Here is a 17485-nt window from a genome sequence, read left to right on the forward strand (position 1 = left end):
CAGCCAGTCCCTGCCCCTCTCCTTTTGCACTGTCTTTGGCTCCCTTGAGCCACAGCACTAGGTGGGGACAGGCTGATGCTGATGTTGTAGAGGATGAAGTTACAGCTCCTAAATGGCATGATGCTTATTCCCACATCATATTAACCAGTCACAGTCAGGAGGGAGCTGCCTCTGCACCTGATGTGAGTGCTTTCATGTAGCTTGAGCCTCCTCGAGACAAATCTTCTGTTTCAGAGTAGACTGAGAAAATGACTGATAGGCCACACTAATTTCAGCCTTCCGGCAGCCAGGAAGTTATACTCTGTCTCTACAAATAACTGCACCCCAGCATAGAGGTACCCACCCCACCTTGCAAGGCAGCGATCAGCTGTGGTGGTGTGGAGCTCAGCACTGCTGGGCACCTTCGCACTTCTGTCAAACCCAGCTTCTCTCAGAGCCTGAGCAGCCCAAATCCACATCCCTGCTGTACACCACAGTCCCCTGGGCAAAGAGTTCACTACCTTCTTCTCCTGGGTGCTCCCTGCACAGCACTGGCATCATGTCATGGAGATCACAGCTCCTGTGTTCTCCCCTTCCATTTCCTCTGCCCTCGCCCTTGCTGCACTCATCAGGCATCCTCCCGTCCTCCACCTCCCTGCAGAAGACAACTCTCTTCAGTGGGCTGCTGGTAGATAATGTGCCTGACTCATAATGGCTTGCTTTCTTTTAAAGAAGGTGGATATCTCTGAAGTTGGTGGGTTTTGTGTCTCTCAAATTCATAATCCTGTGATTGTGATGAGGTTCAGCACTAGAGTTACTACAGCACAGAGGCTGGATGCAACAGCACGCTCGGGGCTGAGTGCTAAGCTGGGAGCAGAGAAACACACTGCACATGCTTTATAAGCCACAGAGACCTGTAGCAACGCCGTGCTCCTGATCAGATACCACACTTTGCCTTCTTTCTGCACATCAAGAACATTAGTGTGTTTTCAGCAGGACCCAAAAACCCAGACACAAAAAGGCAGATGTGGGGCTTAGCTTCACAGTTACTTTTCCTCTGACGGCTCTGTAGAAAGCTAAGTATTCATGCACCTAATTAGCATGTACTTCTTTAAGGGGGCTTGTCCTCTTAGTGCTAATCTGTGCTGAATGGCCGAGCACACAGAATTTTACTTATGGTGCTGGATGAATTCACCTGTGGGGCAGCTGATCAGTGCAAGGGGTCCCTGCATCGCTCCAGTGATGAAACGGGGCTTGCTCTACTCTGTTCGGTGAGCTACGTTGCCCCTAGCTGGGCTCTCCGGCATGGACAGACATTTGAAACGGGAGGTGGTCTGGGTCGATGGAGATGATGTTTGTCATGGGGAAGAGGACGCCTTCCTGCTGCCAGGCAACCAGCGCTGCAGCGCCTGTGCCAATGGCTGCAAACACCTCTGCAGAGGCAGGTCTACAGAAGGAGCGGCCAACCCGGGGCTGCTGAGGGGGCCCCATCACCCCACGGAGCCGGGGGGTGCCACAACTGCTCCCCCAGGGGACTCCTACAGAGGTAAAGTGGGGAGATGGGGCTGTACCCCCTTCCCTGCCCACTTGAGGGTCCCTATCCAGGAGTTAGGGCACTCAGGGAGCCCAGTGCCCACTGCATCAAAGGAGACTTTCTGCCCTGCATCCAGCTGCAGTTTTGGTCAGTGCTGCTCAGTGGGACATGCCTCTGCAGCCCAGACCCAGGTGAGAAGGTTTGCATGGTAGTGCTGCGGGGTCTGCAGGGCTGTCCACAGAGCCGCTCACCCTCCCTCAGCACTCATCCTTAGGTGCATGGGGGCATTTCACACCTTCTGCAGACAGCTTTCCACTCCTGCCCATTCGCCCCTCTCCATCCTGTGGCACAGCCTTACTGCAGGGCTGGCACAACCCAGGTTCTCCATCACTTGCCCAATGTTCACCGTATACCTGTGCCCCAAAGAAACAAACCCCTTCTCATCATCCTCTCTGCTGCATCTTCAGCCACTCTGGCATGGGGTAAAAGGAGCAAAGAGAAGAGGGACCCCAGACTGGTGTTGGTACCAGTGTGGGGAGGGGGTGCAATTGCTGTTCTGGCTGGTGAGCTCCAGAGGGAACTCCTATGCTCTACTCTTAGCCTGGGTCATGAATTTCTTTCCCCAAACCCTGCTGCAATCTGCCACACACAGCTTGTCAACTGAGGATGCAATAGATTTCACTCATGACAGATATGCATACACACATATGCATGAAAAGCTCATTCAGCAGGATTAGGCCAAATTACCATAGTGTGTGCAAAACAGCAGTGCCATCCACTGAAAGCATGCCCTTTGCTAGCTCTTTTTGATGAATGACTTTGGTTTCTTCCAGTCTCTCATCCCAGCAATATTATTGTGAATGCAACATGGAGACCTTTGTATTAAGTGTTTCAAGAAGTTTTCATATACTGATAGTTAGGCCTCTATGATCTAATATTTCCAGAGGAAATTTTTGTTCAGATTTTCATTTAGTTTTTATTTTACATTTTAGGGGCAAGATACCTGGAATGCCAAAGAACAGATCTTGTTCCATCCCACTTGGTCCTTCACAGACAGAGTTTGGCCATAAGTCCAGTGGGAAATGGAGATGACATGTACTTTTGCCACTTTGCACAGCTTAAACCCTAGAAATAGCAATGTGAGTTGAGAGCAGGTGAAGAGAAAGGTAAGATCAGATAATTTATTGCAGCTCCCCCCTATGGTAGTTACAGATAAATCTCCATGGATGAAATGTTACTTGCAGAAGTTTGAAGCTGGGGGATAGGAATCGTGTCCCTTTTGGATCCCGGGAGCAATTTACTTCCAGCATGGGCGCTGCAGCGAACAACAGAGCAGCAGTGATAGCGAAGGGCAGTTCAGAAACAGCATTTTCTCCTGAAGATCCTTCCCATTTTTCCCTGCATCTCATCACTTGTGCTTGTAGCAAGGCAGGTGGCATGGCTCCCCAGTGCAGATGGCTGTAAGAGATGGAGCACTGCCTCCTCCAGTGCCAGTGGGTGCAGGCGACCAAGTCTCTACCAGCCCAAGCAGCCTGGACTGGGAAGCAGACTCTGTTACAGTCGTGCGCAATGCTGCCTGATGATTCACTCCAACTAGCTTTTCATTCCCTTGGGAACACAGAAGGGAGGCAGGGAGAAGATCAGCACCCTGCAGACCCAGTTTCCCCATACCTAAGCGCTTACCTTTCTAGAGAGCCCATGCCCTTACTTAAGAGGACTATGGAAAATCTGTCAGAATAAACACCATTAAGGATTATTGTTAGAATATGTGAAGCAAGGACTTAACCTACTGCCTTGAACTCTCATCAGTCCTAATAAAAGGTGAGGGGTGAGCTTGAGGGCTATCCTGCAAACTGGGCAAGCCATGGTGATGCAGAGTTCTACCAGTAGGCCACTGGGCTGGCCTGGCAATAGTTTTTAGCAGAGTAAAAATACCTGACTTTGACAGCTAGCATGCTGGTTTGTGTGTGCATAATTTGCTGTGATCATGCTATAAATCAAGATGAGACTGCTAAAATTATGTATGACCTCATTTGATAGATTATCTAATAAGGAATTTGCTAATGCAGTTTATCACTTAAAAAGCCATACGACTGCTAAGGATGAGTACTTTGCTGCAGCACATTTAAACCTAATTGTCAGAGGAGAAAAGCAAGCGGATTTCAGAGGTGAGTTAGAAGAGCATCCTTATGAGGATGATGTCTTCACTAAATCAGTGGTGCAATGCAGCAAGCAGGGTGGAAAGGAGTCTCCTCTGGATAAAGGTACAGAAAGCTGCTAGACAAGGCTGTGCTGTGTGAGAATACTGCATGGACTCACTGATCAGTAGTGCCTTTATAAGTGTAAATAGTTGTATCCTAACGGGCATGCTTGCTTTTATTGTTTGATCTGGTGTTATCTTTTAATTTTTATGACATTTCAGTTCTATTTCACTGTCTTGCAAGCAGATCTAAAATCCCTGATATATGGAAAGAAAGTACCAGCCTAGACCTCTAGCTCTAACTTGCTATTCTGGTTATCATGCCTGTCAGAATGAAAAGAGTAATTGTTTTGCTGCTATATGTTACCATCAAATATTTTTGTTCTTCCAGTCCTGTGACTCATTTAAAAAGACTGAACATCACTTTGACGTACACAAACAGAACTAGAAAGCAGCTCAAGCCAATGAAACAAAGCTTGTTTTGCAGGTTTGTTAATCACATATTCTGTTCCAATCCTAAATTTATTATTAATATGATTAAAATATAAATGCTGTTTTCTTTACTGATGTTTTTTTAAAGCTCATTCTGGGGTCTAAATGCCTGTATACATTCCCTGGATGTATAATACTGTTCAAAGCCTCTGAGATAAACATTAAACCTTCTCACAACTCTATGTGTGTGTGTGGAGGGGGAGGTGTTAGAGAAGTGATGATTTTGAACTCCATTTTAGGATTGAGAAAAATGAGGTGGAAACATGAAAGAGTTTACAAAAGGCCATACAAAAAAATCATTGTCAGAGCCAAGGCTAAGCCTCTGACTTCCCATGATCCCCATCGCATCTCTTGACTGCCCAGAGCAAAACTTGCACATATCCCCTTTCTAGCCCCCACACCTTGAGCACATCTGGACTCATTTGTACCCTGCCCCAAAGGGGGAGTTTGTTCTTCTCCAGGGAAAATAATGCATTTTGGCAGGATGTTGCTGTACAGAAAGCAAGACATGACCATTGGCATAAGAAGGCAGGAGGTAATTTTACTGAGCACTGCTAAGTCAGTACAGTAGTTGATACCTCCACATTGACTTAGTCGTGTAACTAATGATTTGGGATTGTACAGGAGCTACTGGTGTCCCAAGAAAAGCAAAGGTACCTGTAAACCATATATAAAGGGCCTAGGATCAAGGAACTGAAGAAGGATATTTTGGTAGAGTCATAAATTAGAGTCACACAGGGGAACTCCCCATGACATTTGCATAGGAGGCCCACCTAAATATGATGATGCCTGTGTTGATAATGTAATCCCAGCTGAGTAGCTGGAACTGTTCCTGGGAGTCTGCGTTTCTGCATGAACACACAAAACAAAGCTGTGTGTATACATCTAACTGGAATGATTTATTTACAAAAGAGAAAAACGCAAAGTAATGGCAGTATCATCTACCTCATTTAATGGCCAGCTCTAAATGAGAGAAGCCACTTGAGGGGTAACAGCATAGTTCACCAGCATGCCACATCACCATTTGTGGTTTTCCCCACTGACATTAATTGATACAAACTGAGTTAGTGGATTTTACATTCAAGACACATCTCTACAACAAGGTGGACTCAGGGCACCTGCTCATTCACCCTAGACTGTCAAATAACTCCCTGGTGATAATTTTTGGTCACAGTTGACATGGCTTAGACAGAAGTTTCATCATAAAGTGTTCATTAGTCATTCCCTGAGTCATCCGGTTTCATGAGCTCTTACCCCTACCAAGATAAAATCTAGCTATCAGTAACAATTCTCAGAGACCTACCAGTCAGTGATTGTGTGATGCAACCTGTAGCAGCCAGGCAGAGTTTACTCCTCCGTATTTTATCTCCTGCCAGTTATCAGCAAGGCAAAGTAAAAACAGCTGCTCTGAGCCCACATTATTGCAGTGAGATTCCAAGGGAGAAAAGCTGAACCTCATTTAAAACCAAGGGAGAACCAAGAAGAGAAATAAGGGTCCTAAGCCTGTACCTTTGAAGCGGAATTTTTTTCCTCAATACATATCATTCAAAATAAATGCTTCTCATGCCTACTGGGCAGTAAACCTTGCAATGTAGCTGCATGTAGCGTGCTTGGCCATATGGTTAGTAATGCACCATGAAGTGATACATATTATAAAAATAGTACTGGTAGAATTATTCTTAAAACACCACTTATGGGCCAAAAATATCCTCTAGAAGAAACAGACTGTGAAAGTACATATTGAGGTTGTTATCTGGTACAACAGGCAAATTCTCCTGCTGTGCAAAATCAAAAGGTGGATTTTTTTTTCCCTAGGAAAACATTAGGTAAACATTCCTAGAAAGACAGAAGTGAAATGCCTGGCAGGAACTACAGCAAGCATCTGCTGCTCAGTGGTTAAAGATTGCCCAGCAAAGTCAAGGGGATGTGAGAAGAGAGCAAGGCTGAAGCTGAGGTCATACCCGAGGATCTTTCTACATTCCTCCAAAGGGTGGAAATCCCACCCTACCACACATTCTCCTAGATCATATGGGAGATCTTCAGCTGAGTCACTGTAGAAGAGCAATGTAGAAATTTCCAAAGCTGGAAGGAGCAAAGTTTTACAGACATCCTATTATGTTCAACTTACATAATCTCAGTATTTAGCTGCTTAGATAATATAGTGATAGAGCTTTATGGAATTAAAAGAGAAAAAGCTTCTCACAGATAATATTATAGCAAGAATGGAATTAGAGTGCTCAAAAAATCTGTAAAATAAGTCTCATTTTCTTTCTGGCTTTATTGGACATTTCCAAGAGGGACTTAATGCAACAAAGATGATACCTCAACACCTAAGAGTGATGACATAATTTATGCTGAACTGTGACTTCTCAAAGCATTGTTTTGCTTTTGGAAAGAGAAGTCTCTGGTGACTTAGACACAAAAAGGCAAAGATCAGGGTTCAGACAGTAGTATTAAGAGGATTGTTTTGGTCCTGTTGAACTGCAAAACTTGTACTAATTTCAGTGTGGATTCTTGCTTTCATCTGTACATAACGCTAACGTTTTGAAAAATACAAGCAACTCTTATCTCCATGTACAGTAAAGATAAGCACAAAAGTCTTGCACAAGTGGCTGCAGCAAAGGACTGTAACTAATGTGGAAGGGTAATGATGCAAGCATGTTACACCTAGAAATATTTCCTCTCTGATCACAATTTTTGGTGTTTATCTGTGTTACATAAAATACCGAGGAGTTAGATCCTCCACTGGTTTAAGTCATAGCTCTATGAAAGCACATGGAATTATGTTGATTTGTATAAGATGATCACATATTTGAAAAACATATTTTGGCCTAGATGGCTGACAGACTTTCAGCAGGGCTCTCTAGAGTAAGGGACTAGAAGGAAATAAGCCCTTTTAGAAAATAACACATACTTCAGTAATGTGAGTATGTCTTACCCAGTGAGAAATGTACCCTTTTTTCATATGTACAAGCCATGTTATCTCTAATAAAATAACAACACATTTTTTGTTGCAAAAACAGGATAGAGACATATATTGAACAATACCAGGGGGTGCTTACTCCAGAAGCGTTTCCTCTGCCTTGCTTCCGATACCTTCCTCTGCTTGCTTTTCCAAAGTAGCACCTCTGGTGGTTCAGCTTTTGTGCAGGTTATTCAAGGACTCTTTTTCAAGTACCAGTACACTTACAGGGATAAGGTTTATCTGAAAGGTAGACTATGCAAACGAACATACAATAAACTTATGCAGTTCCACATTTTTTCCACTCCAGAGATTGTTCTTCCATCACCTGACATTTTGGTGCAAAACGCATCAACAGCCTAGAAGCTGGTATGTAAACTTCACATGCCAAAGAGAGGGAATGCTAAGGACATCCATAGCTGAAGAGTTTCTGTGATGGGAGAAGACTATATTCATGTGAGAGTGGAAAACTTGGTTTACCAACAGTCAAGCCATTTGCTTTGGAACAATTTGATCACTACTGGCATTAGACCAATTACTACTTTAAATGGTGCAACTGTCCTTGGGAAAGCATAGGCTTCCAGCTTCCATGACCAAACAGAGGACCAAAAAGGGCAAGGAATGATAACAAAGGAATTCAAGCTATCTATTACCAGAAAGCAGACCTGATTTCCAACAAACATCTGCCATTAAAAACTGGTTTACAATAAAACCTGTATTTCCTTTGTGCAGTCTTATACCTAAGGTTAGCCAGACATGAGAGGTAAAATGCCAAACCATTCTGCTTATTGACAATAAAAGTCTGCCAGTTCTTTGCAGCAATAGTAAAAAAAAAATAAAGGTAGCTACCCGTGATGCTGCTCTTCCATCATTTTGAAGCTGTTGTTCAAGATATTGTATTACTTTTTGTCTTTATTTATTTCCAAGTGTTATTGTTTGGCAGGCAAAACTCTTGGACTGTATTATGTACCAATCCTTTCAGCATCTAGGTTTTCACAGTGATATTAATACTCAAGAATACTGGAACAGATCTAAAATAAATACACACTGTCTTCTTTGCTGGGTCCTATGCATCAACTACTGCTCTAGCATGAAGAAATGCTTGGTATTCCACAACTGGATGGAGAACAGAGAAGGGAGAGCTCACAGTGAAATGCTGGGAGCTCACTCACTGTACACAAACAGAATAGAAGATAAATCAAAGCTGTTCTTTGATCCTAACAGTCCAGGCCTTGTTCTGTTTGACTCCGCACGGGCAGCCTCCAGCCCCTTTGCTCTCGCACTCACACGGGCACCAGGCATTGTTTAGCCTCCCTGTCCTACAAAGCATCTGGGTTGATCCAGCATTAATCAACTTGGGATGAACCTGTGCAAGCCAAATAGGTGCAGGGCCCTTGCTCTATCCAGAAGATCAACACAGAAAACCTCTCATGAAGGAGCAGCCAGCTCTGCTGCTCAGTGCTTCCAGTGACCCAGGTGCCTCAAATCCAACACTCATCATGTTTCCCCCTCTGCTGCTCCCGGAGGACTTAAAGGTGTTCCCTCAGATGTAATAATTTAGCCCTTCCAGGCATCAGTCCTGTTCACCCATGCGAGGACAACAAAGTATTTAAAGCTGAAACATCCAAAGAATATATTCAAGAATCTATGATAAAAGCTACAATTTTATGCACCATGGAGCATCCATCAAGGAAATGCACAGAGTTAGTGCCACAAAATAATTACATGTGCAGAGTCCATTGTAAACACAGCTTTTATGTGCATCAGCACAGCTGGGGACAGTGTTTAAAAATATAATTATGTAATGCATTTTATGTAGTCTGTGAGCCATTCAAGTGATACCATCGGTTCAGCAAAATTGCATGCAGCAGGTCTGTATCTACTGGCCTGAGCAAAGAAACATTTTTCAAGAGCATTATTTTTTTTTTCTGACACAAAATAGATTTGTCTCCGATGCCTACAGGGGATTTGTGTCTCTGTCATTGGCCACTTTCTCTCTTACTTTCACCAATGAAGGAGAAAGAAATGGGGAGTTATTTTTGGCCTTGCAGCAGATTCCAGCATCTAAATCAGTTAGTTCTGAAACCACTTGGGGTGGTGCCGGTTCTGTTATAATGGCTTTAGAGGGAAGGAATTTGTGATGTCTGACTGTTAGTGAAAGGAAACAAAGCAGCTGTTGTGGGGTAGAAGGGCAAGGCAAGGTTAAGACACTGTGTAAGGAGGCAGGGTCCAGCCTTTAGTACTAGACATGCAGCAAATGAGTCGTGGCTAGAGCAGCACAGAGGAGGCTATTACTGAGCCACATACAGGCTTCAGTGTAGCAGGAGATCTCCATTAAAATGCACAAAGAAAACAGGCTTACAGCTATACTTACTGCTCACACCCTCATGCTCTCTCCCCACTCCCCCTCTCCATTTATTTTGTCCTTGTAATGATTATAGCATATGAGCTGCAAAACATGTAGAGAAAGCTTTGCTTTCCTTCTTGTTTAATCTGCAATTGCAGCTGAGTTGAGGTGATGCAACAGAAAAATTTCTGAGACAGTGCTTAACAGTGCTGCTAAATGATAAGAGCAGCAGCATGTACAGATATTTAGCTGAGACAAATATTGAGCTTTATAGATATTACTTAATGGTCATTTTAAGGCCCCAAAGCTTTCAACTACTTTGCAGACAGTAGATTATGTGTCTTGGACAAATCCTACATGGAAAATGACACCCAAGCTGTCAAAATCTTTCTAGGAGACCAAGCAGATTGTTTTTTCATTTAAAGAGACCATTTAAAGAAATCTGTACCTAGTTTCATCCCACAGGATCCACAGGTGGGAGTAGCAAGATTGGTTCTTCAGCTAGCCAGGAGCTGCTTGGCACAGAAACAGGACTTGATGCTAATTTCTAAATATGGAATCTGCTATCTGAAAAGAGATTTCCTTTTCCCTCTTAGGTCCTGGGTTATGTGTAGCATATTAAAAAGGATAGTGGAGACCAAAATCCTGGTGTCTGCATTCCTTCTTGCAGGCTACCATCATTGAGAAACAGAGACATAGCTCCTTGCTTACTCCCTTCCTATGAATACTGTATTTCTTTTTGCTTAGTGGAATGGCATTGATCAGGAAACAGAAGATATTACAGCCAGGAGAGTCCATCGCTGGCTGCGGCATGGCAGAGCCTGGCAAAGTGGGAGCTCTGCTTTTGGATCACAGCCAGCTGATCAGCAATGCTCAACAGAATAGCTGTTTGTCTGAATGATGGGCACAGGCTACATTTTCAAAAGGAAGCAAATACAGGACCATTTGAAAAATCTCAGAATTGCCATATATTTGATTGCAGAGCTCCTAAGGTATTTAGATGCTTCCTTCCCCATGGAAATCTCTGTAAAATACATTTAGTAGATGAAGCATTTTGTGCTCTGTGTGGCACAGCCTGCATAGGTTGTGCAGATGTAAATTAATATAGTGAATGCCACCTCAGATTTACAGGGAAAGCTAGGGCAGCTATCAATGCATTGCCTCCACTGCACAGCCTACTGGCATGTGTGCTAGTGACCATATTTCATGTCACATTTTGAAGATAAGGTTTTGCATGAACACTTTATGTAAGTTGATATAAACACACATATATGTGTAGTAGTAGTGCATAGTAGTGCATAGTAGTGAGCAGAATCTTTAAACATTATTAGGAAAGACTGATTTTCTGGAGGTCTAAGCAGTTAAATGGTTTCTGTAACTAAACTTGAGGAAAAGCAAACTTGCATTTTTAAAATCATTCAACATGATTTTTAAAGTTGCAAACAGTGGAATTTTTTCTGAGAAACTTTATCAACTCAATTACTACTTTGCAGCATAAGGCGTATGGTGGTACTCAGTCAAAATCAAACTGTTACCTTCTATTACGCAGACAAACAAGGCATAAATAAACAGCACTTCAACTTTCTAAGCAGAATTGATCAGTGGCTGACTAAGAAATCTTCAGAGTGAGCTATCAGTATCAAATGTAGGAGTTCTGTGGTAGTTTTTGTTCTGTAAGATGTAACATGCTCATGAATTTTATATTCTCATGGCAATTAGTAATTGTCCACTTGAATGAGTTTGATACTTTTGAGCAAGACATATTTAACACAATGCCTGAAGACAGTGAGCTGCATTTTCAAAACCCTACTGTTGAGCAAACACCCTCATGAGGTTATATGTCTGTGGCTTGTTTATGCAGGAGATCATTTCTTTGTAAGACTGGCTCAGGTTGTGTGATACCAACAGGTAAAGACCAAATTCTTCTTCATATGTCTTATCTAATCCAAATGGTATGAGTTGAAAAATGTGCAGGTTTGGACCATAAAATGCTATATTTACTACCTTCCAAAGGAAACATGTTAAGTAGAGTACTGTCAGCAGATGAGCCATGGGGAAGACACAGGAATGGACAAGCAATGTGACTTCCTTAGGATCACATAACAGCTTTGTAGAGGAATTCACAGCAGAGCATTGACTTGTGTTTCACAGATTGCTGACCACTCTGAGGTCCAAACTGCTTGCAGTTTGCCTTTCTGTAGAAAGTGTTCTCACAACACTGCACTACCACGGGAGCAGCAGAGAACATGTTCATTGAACATTTGTTAAGCAGATCTGATTTAAGGTTCTTAACACAAAAGTTACTTGAAAGGGTATGCTCTATCCAAGTGCATTCAGCACAACTGTATGGCTTAAATGCTAAAAGCAAATTTGATTATGAAAAACACTTTCAAATGGAGTATATTTTATATGATCACAGGGAACCTTCAAAACACAATATAAATAATTTATGTCAGTACCTCCTAGGTGAAGCCTCGCTGGGAATTCAGAGGTAGAAATGTGCAGACAGAATGTTGTGTCCTAGAAAGAGAAACAATGCCACTTCTACCTTTACCGGAGAACAGTGGATCCCAGTGCTGACATTAGCATGGAAAAAAAATGAGTTAAAAGTACAGAAAATCCTTCCGACTGTGTGTGCAGATATTTCTGAGTGTCCACAAAGAGGTTAGTGCTAAGTATATTTATTAGTTAACAGAATTACCTAGGTGTAACTAAAACTGATTCCTTGAAGCCAGTCAATCAATCTTAAAATATGGTACATATGCGCAACTGTTACCTCTTCCAAAAAAGACAACTGCCTTGGCACAGCAGAGTAAGTAATACTGCAGGGTAAATGGTGGGATTTGGTCACAGGTCTGAAGGAGTGTTGTAAGGAGAACTCATCAACCCTATGCCCTTAAATTCCTTCAGGGCTCTTTCTTTAATCCCTCATACTAATGTTATTTATACAGTGTTTATTAAAAGTGGTTTCTAATTTCAGGTGCCTCACTTAAACCACCCAACTGCTAGAAGTTTGCACACCTCCATCTCACTCCAACTGAAATAATGGAAGCAATGGGCAATATGTACTAATCCCATCTCCTTCTCCTTCCCTATGATTGCAGTAACACATTCCCGCTTTTTCAAACACCACTGCTCAGCACACATGGCTACTCAAGCTGTATTTCCTTAAAAAGGTGGGAGTTGGGGAAGCATTGGCTATTTGGGGACTTGCATGCAAAATACGTTTTTTAAGTAAGAAGATACCATAGCAGATAGATTTCATGAAGGAAAAACACTGAGCAAAATGCCATAGCCAGTCCAAATAGTTACAGCAAAGAAGAAATGTGAAATTGAAACCCAACTTGTAACCATATCTTGGCAGCATGCAGTTGCAGGTAATAATTGTCTTCACTGTCCAAATTCTCATGCTCTTTCCAGTCCATGAAATGGAAAGTTGAGAACATGATCATCTTGACTGGCAGACAGAGCAGGTGGATGGCAGCTTTGAACTACTTGGAAACTACAAAAGAGATTCTGCCTTTGGAACACATAGGTGCTAGTCAGCCTCTCCCATGGTGACCCTCCAAAGCACCTCATAATCATGATATTTCCTGTTACTCACTATGCACAACAATAGAAGTGGTGGTATGTCCTCATCAACAGGGATGACAACACAACAACAACTTTAAGGACAAGGAGAAGGTGATAGCCAACTTCTCTACCTGTGGCATCATGTAAGAGCACTGTAAATATTTCTTTCCCCTACAGAAAACGTAGGTAGATGTGGGGAAAGGTTCACAGGAATTCTTACCCTCCATCCTATCCTGAATTTTCTAGAATTCACAGCTGTTGGCTTAGATCTAAAGCCAGTTTTGGGGTTCCACTTATCTGGCACATGCAGGTCAGAAATTGGTCTGTTACAGATTCAGAGAGTTTAAGGCAAGAACGGACCATTACAATCACTCTTTCTAATCTCCAATGTATTTATTTTCAACTTAGTAACCCCATAAAGAATGCCATAACCATCTATTTGAATAAATATCTGACTAAAATGTGTCTCTAAAACGTTCCTGAGTCTTGTCTTAAAGAGGAGTATATGAACAATCACTCGTTAGGAGGTTTTTATCAGTAATAAAAATAATTTCAAAGTTAAGCCAAATTTCTAATTTGAAATTAGAATTACCCCTCAGGTTCCAGATGTCTGAGAGGTACTCCACCACTCTCCACACATTCTCTTGAGCCATTCAATCATTTTTTGGTGACCAATACCACCTTACCATGAGAGTACTTTATACTAAGCAAGATAACTTTTAATCTTCTTTCTGATAAAGCTAAACTGGCTCTGCACTGAAGCTCTCCACTAAAGATCTCAGGCCTCAAATCTGTTTGTGGCTTTCTGCACAAACAGACTTTAATCAATACCTAGGCAACTAATGTATCCATCATTGCATACCAAAAAATAAAGGATATTGAGACAGGAAAGGGACATACAAGGAGAAAGAGTGTGCACTCCACACAGGAAGTCTACAACATTACAAAAGACAGTGTTCAGTTCTGGACTTCATCTGTTTTACTTTGTTTCCTTATATTCAAACCTTACCTTTAGATCTCCTAGACATACAGGAACAACAAATTAGGGAAATCATTGTATTTCCATGGCTGAAGACAAAATTTAAACCCCCTGCATTATAGACAGAACTGCTTAGACACTGGGCAGGGCAGTGTTCAGGCAAAGGCTGGGACTAAGGAGGTGTGCAGACTATATTCAGGAGAGCACAGATCTGCCTGGGGAGCTGGCTGGAGGGGCGGGTGTGCAGTGCTCTGCCTCCTGCTGCCAAGTGCCAGCCGGGACTGCTTCCACTCAGCCCTGCTGTAGGTCATCTGTTTGGACCTGAACAGGGCACTGATATTTGGGCTCCAGGCCGTGGCTATTCAAGGACTGAATTCATGTTTGCTAAGCTGTTAATTACAGTGTAGGACTTAGTTTAATACCAGTGACACAGCAGGAAGTTCCAAAAGTCTGTACTTCGCCGTTCTCTACCAGTACCAAAAGGACTGCATACCACTTCTTACTCCACATTATTATGCCCTTAAAAATTATCAGATCGCAGTTTCAAGAAGGAGCCATCCTAGGAATGGCATATACTTAAAAGAAAGACAATTTCCAGTTACTAAAGTCTGTAAAAGCCAGAGATCAGATTCAATTACACTGCACTTTGCAATTTACAATCTGTTGGTGTTCATTCCAGCAGAGGCTTGTTAAATGCTCTCTTGCTGCAGACCTTCAAAATGTGCTTACCAACTAAAAAAGCAGAGGTTCTTAGCTCGGAGCCTCACCATATCTCAAGCCATCAAAACCCAGGCCAGACCATACCCTCTGCTCAGAAACTCCCCTTAAGCAAGGATGGCAAATGGCTGGATTTCAACCCAATAAAGATGGGCCTTTCAGCCCTGGAGGACTACTGAGCGATGTTAGTGTGAGTCAAAATTTAATATGTAAGTCACCAGAATACACAAATATGCTGTTCAGATTCTGACAGGCTCACTGACCTATTACTTACATGCTTCTAAACCCAGAATTTGAATGGCCTTCAATTTTCTTTTTTTGAGAAGAAGGCCCTCCTGGCTTCAGTTTGGTTGCTATTGCTGTGGCGCATAAATCTCCAGAGTTAACAACAGGCATGTGGTGAAGGTACTTGCCCTAATATTTCCTAATGCTCATTCAGCAGGTCATTAAGGGTAATACTCACAACCCAAGGGAGGTGGCAAAATCCATGGGAGGGACCAAAAAGGCAGTAAGATTCACAGGCAGGTGGCCTTCACCGCCAGCCTCTTCTCATAAGTACGATGCAAAATATCGCTTAGGTATGCTACTATAAAAATTAAGCAGCACTGGTTGAGCCAATGGAGTTGTATCGGATTAAAATCATCACACCAGATCAAAATTTGGTGCTCTCTAGGAAACTATATAATGGTGGTGTATAATGGATTAATTGGAGACACTAACACAGGTTTCCAAAGAATCCATGGCTCGGGCAAAATGCAAAGTGTCTCATGAACTGTTACAACAAAGCAGATTCAAAATATACCATTAAAGGTGATAGCAAAAATGTTCGCAAAAATGGAAAATGGATGAATTTCTAAACTCATCCCAGAGCTGAGTTAACCTACTCACAGATTTACTCCTTCCTCCCTTTTCTGCACATCTACTTGTATGGACCTTGTCAAACACCAGAAAACATGACACTAAAGCAGAGGAGAACAGCAACAGAAATAACAGCCCACATCTCTCTTAGTATTTAAAGATTAGACTAGATTTCAAACAAGAAAATTGCCAGAAACAATTAACTGATCCTCTTAACAAGGCAAATTAAAATTATTTAAGATTTGTTTAGAAGACTAGATACCATAGTACTAGTTACTTCCATTAAATCATGACACAGTCTGAAATTAGCATGCTCCTGAATGGGTCACTGACCTTAGGTCATGGTTATTTAACCTACAGTGTAATAGTGCAATGCAAAAAACGACAGTTCAAAGTGGGCAGCTGCCATTGCAGATTTAACTGTCATCCTGGGAAGAGATCGTTTCGTGTGTTCAATTTGAATTTATTTTAAATATTGTGACCTTTCTGATCCCCTTTCTGCATTTCATTCTTTCAGCTTGCCTTAAAAGTGGGTGTTAGTAAGTTTTCATTTTTGTATTGGTTTCAGGTATGGAAGCCAAACATACTTATCTGCTATTGTTCTACTAATACTGAACTACATTACCAGTGACACGGGCTAAAGGGGTTTTGTGTAATCAGGGTAAATCAGAATAATTTCAGAGAAACACATGGAGTCAAGCTCAGATTGCATAAATTACTCCAAAGTCACAGGAGGAACCAGGTCATATAGCAGACGGCAATCTAAAACCTAGATTTGAACAGGTGTCAGTTGACCCTCCTGCCATCAAGAACGATCAGAAAAAGCACAAGGGGAGGATGAACGGGAACGAATCCTGCAGGAGCAGCGGGCATGAGAGCCCTGGTTCTCCCAGAAGTCTGAGGACTGCAAAACCATGCAGCAGCCTGAAGGGCTGCTGGCTCTTACCGTGCCAGCCCTCTGGGGAGCACAGCCAGAGCTGCACTTGGGCAGCATCCAAGAAGAGGTTTTGTCCCTAAACAGTGGGGCTAAGGAGGTTCCAAGGAAGAGGTAAAATTGATTTTGGCAGCCTTGAGGAAAATCTCAAGGCGGTTTTTGAGGTAAAATGAGGGGAAAGCTAGGAGGCAGGCAAACTTGGAAATGCAGCAGCTGCAATATCCATCGAAATTTAAGTCACATATGGACTAAAAACGAAGACATAATTTCTGAGCTACGAGTACCACTGGGAAAAGGAGCCAAGCAATTCAGTACAAAGGGAGCTTCAAAGCTGCATGTTTTTAGCTAAACAAACTAAATGTTAACAGGAGACACTGACATGAAGTTGGCTTTTATAAGGAAGAACTTTCCCTTCCTCCTTCCAGCACGGCAGCAAGCCAAGCTGAAAGCCGATGATCAAAGGTCAGTCACCGCTCCTGAATCTCACTAGTTATCAGGATCTCCGCTGGAAACAAATGCTTTCACACTACAGTTGAGCACGTTTATAAGGGCTGCTGAAAGCTACATTTCAATTAATGCAGAGGTAATACACTTTGGGTTCTGGGCAACATCAGCATGCGAGATATTTCGAGTGGCAGTGAGTCAATACTCTATTACTTGCAGCTCGGCAGGCAAAGCGCCTGCTGGGAATAGGGAGGCAGCTATGCTCTCCCCTCCCAGGAGGGGTCTAGGGTAGGGAAGCATCCACTTTTGCTGTTTGTCCTGTGCTGGCTTTCTTGGGTAAGCTGAAATCTTGGTTACCAGGATTATCAGCTCAGCACCACTGTTAGAGCCCTACATTTACTGTAATAATATGTTTCAAAACCTGCCTCAGAAGAAAACCAAGCTTCTGCAGATGAAAAAGCTGATA

The 17485-nt window shown here is 42.6% G+C and overlaps 1 protein-coding gene and 1 long non-coding RNA gene across 2 annotated transcripts in view; one reads left to right on the top strand and one right to left on the bottom strand.

The window, feature by feature from the left end:
• CALM2 (calmodulin 2) overlaps positions 1 to 2717 on the bottom strand; it is a 39346-nt gene extending 36629 nt beyond the window's left edge. Inside the window, exon 1 of the mRNA XM_032684605.1 lies at positions 2517 to 2717. The gene's annotated coding sequence lies outside the window, so the exon portion shown is untranslated. The remainder of the gene's footprint in view (positions 1 to 2516) is intronic.
• Positions 2718 to 3512: 795 nt separating this feature from the next.
• On the top strand, positions 3513 to 6203 carry LOC116785290. The gene is made up of 3 exons (XR_004356461.1): positions 3513 to 3777; positions 4105 to 4200; positions 6021 to 6203. It is a non-coding gene; the product is annotated as an uncharacterized LOC116785290 (long non-coding RNA).
• Positions 6204 to 17485: the final 11282 nt, after the last annotated feature.

This window comes from Chiroxiphia lanceolata, chromosome 3 (genome assembly GCF_009829145.1).
Source record: "Chiroxiphia lanceolata isolate bChiLan1 chromosome 3, bChiLan1.pri, whole genome shotgun sequence".
Lineage (NCBI taxonomy): Eukaryota > Metazoa > Chordata > Aves > Passeriformes > Pipridae > Chiroxiphia > Chiroxiphia lanceolata.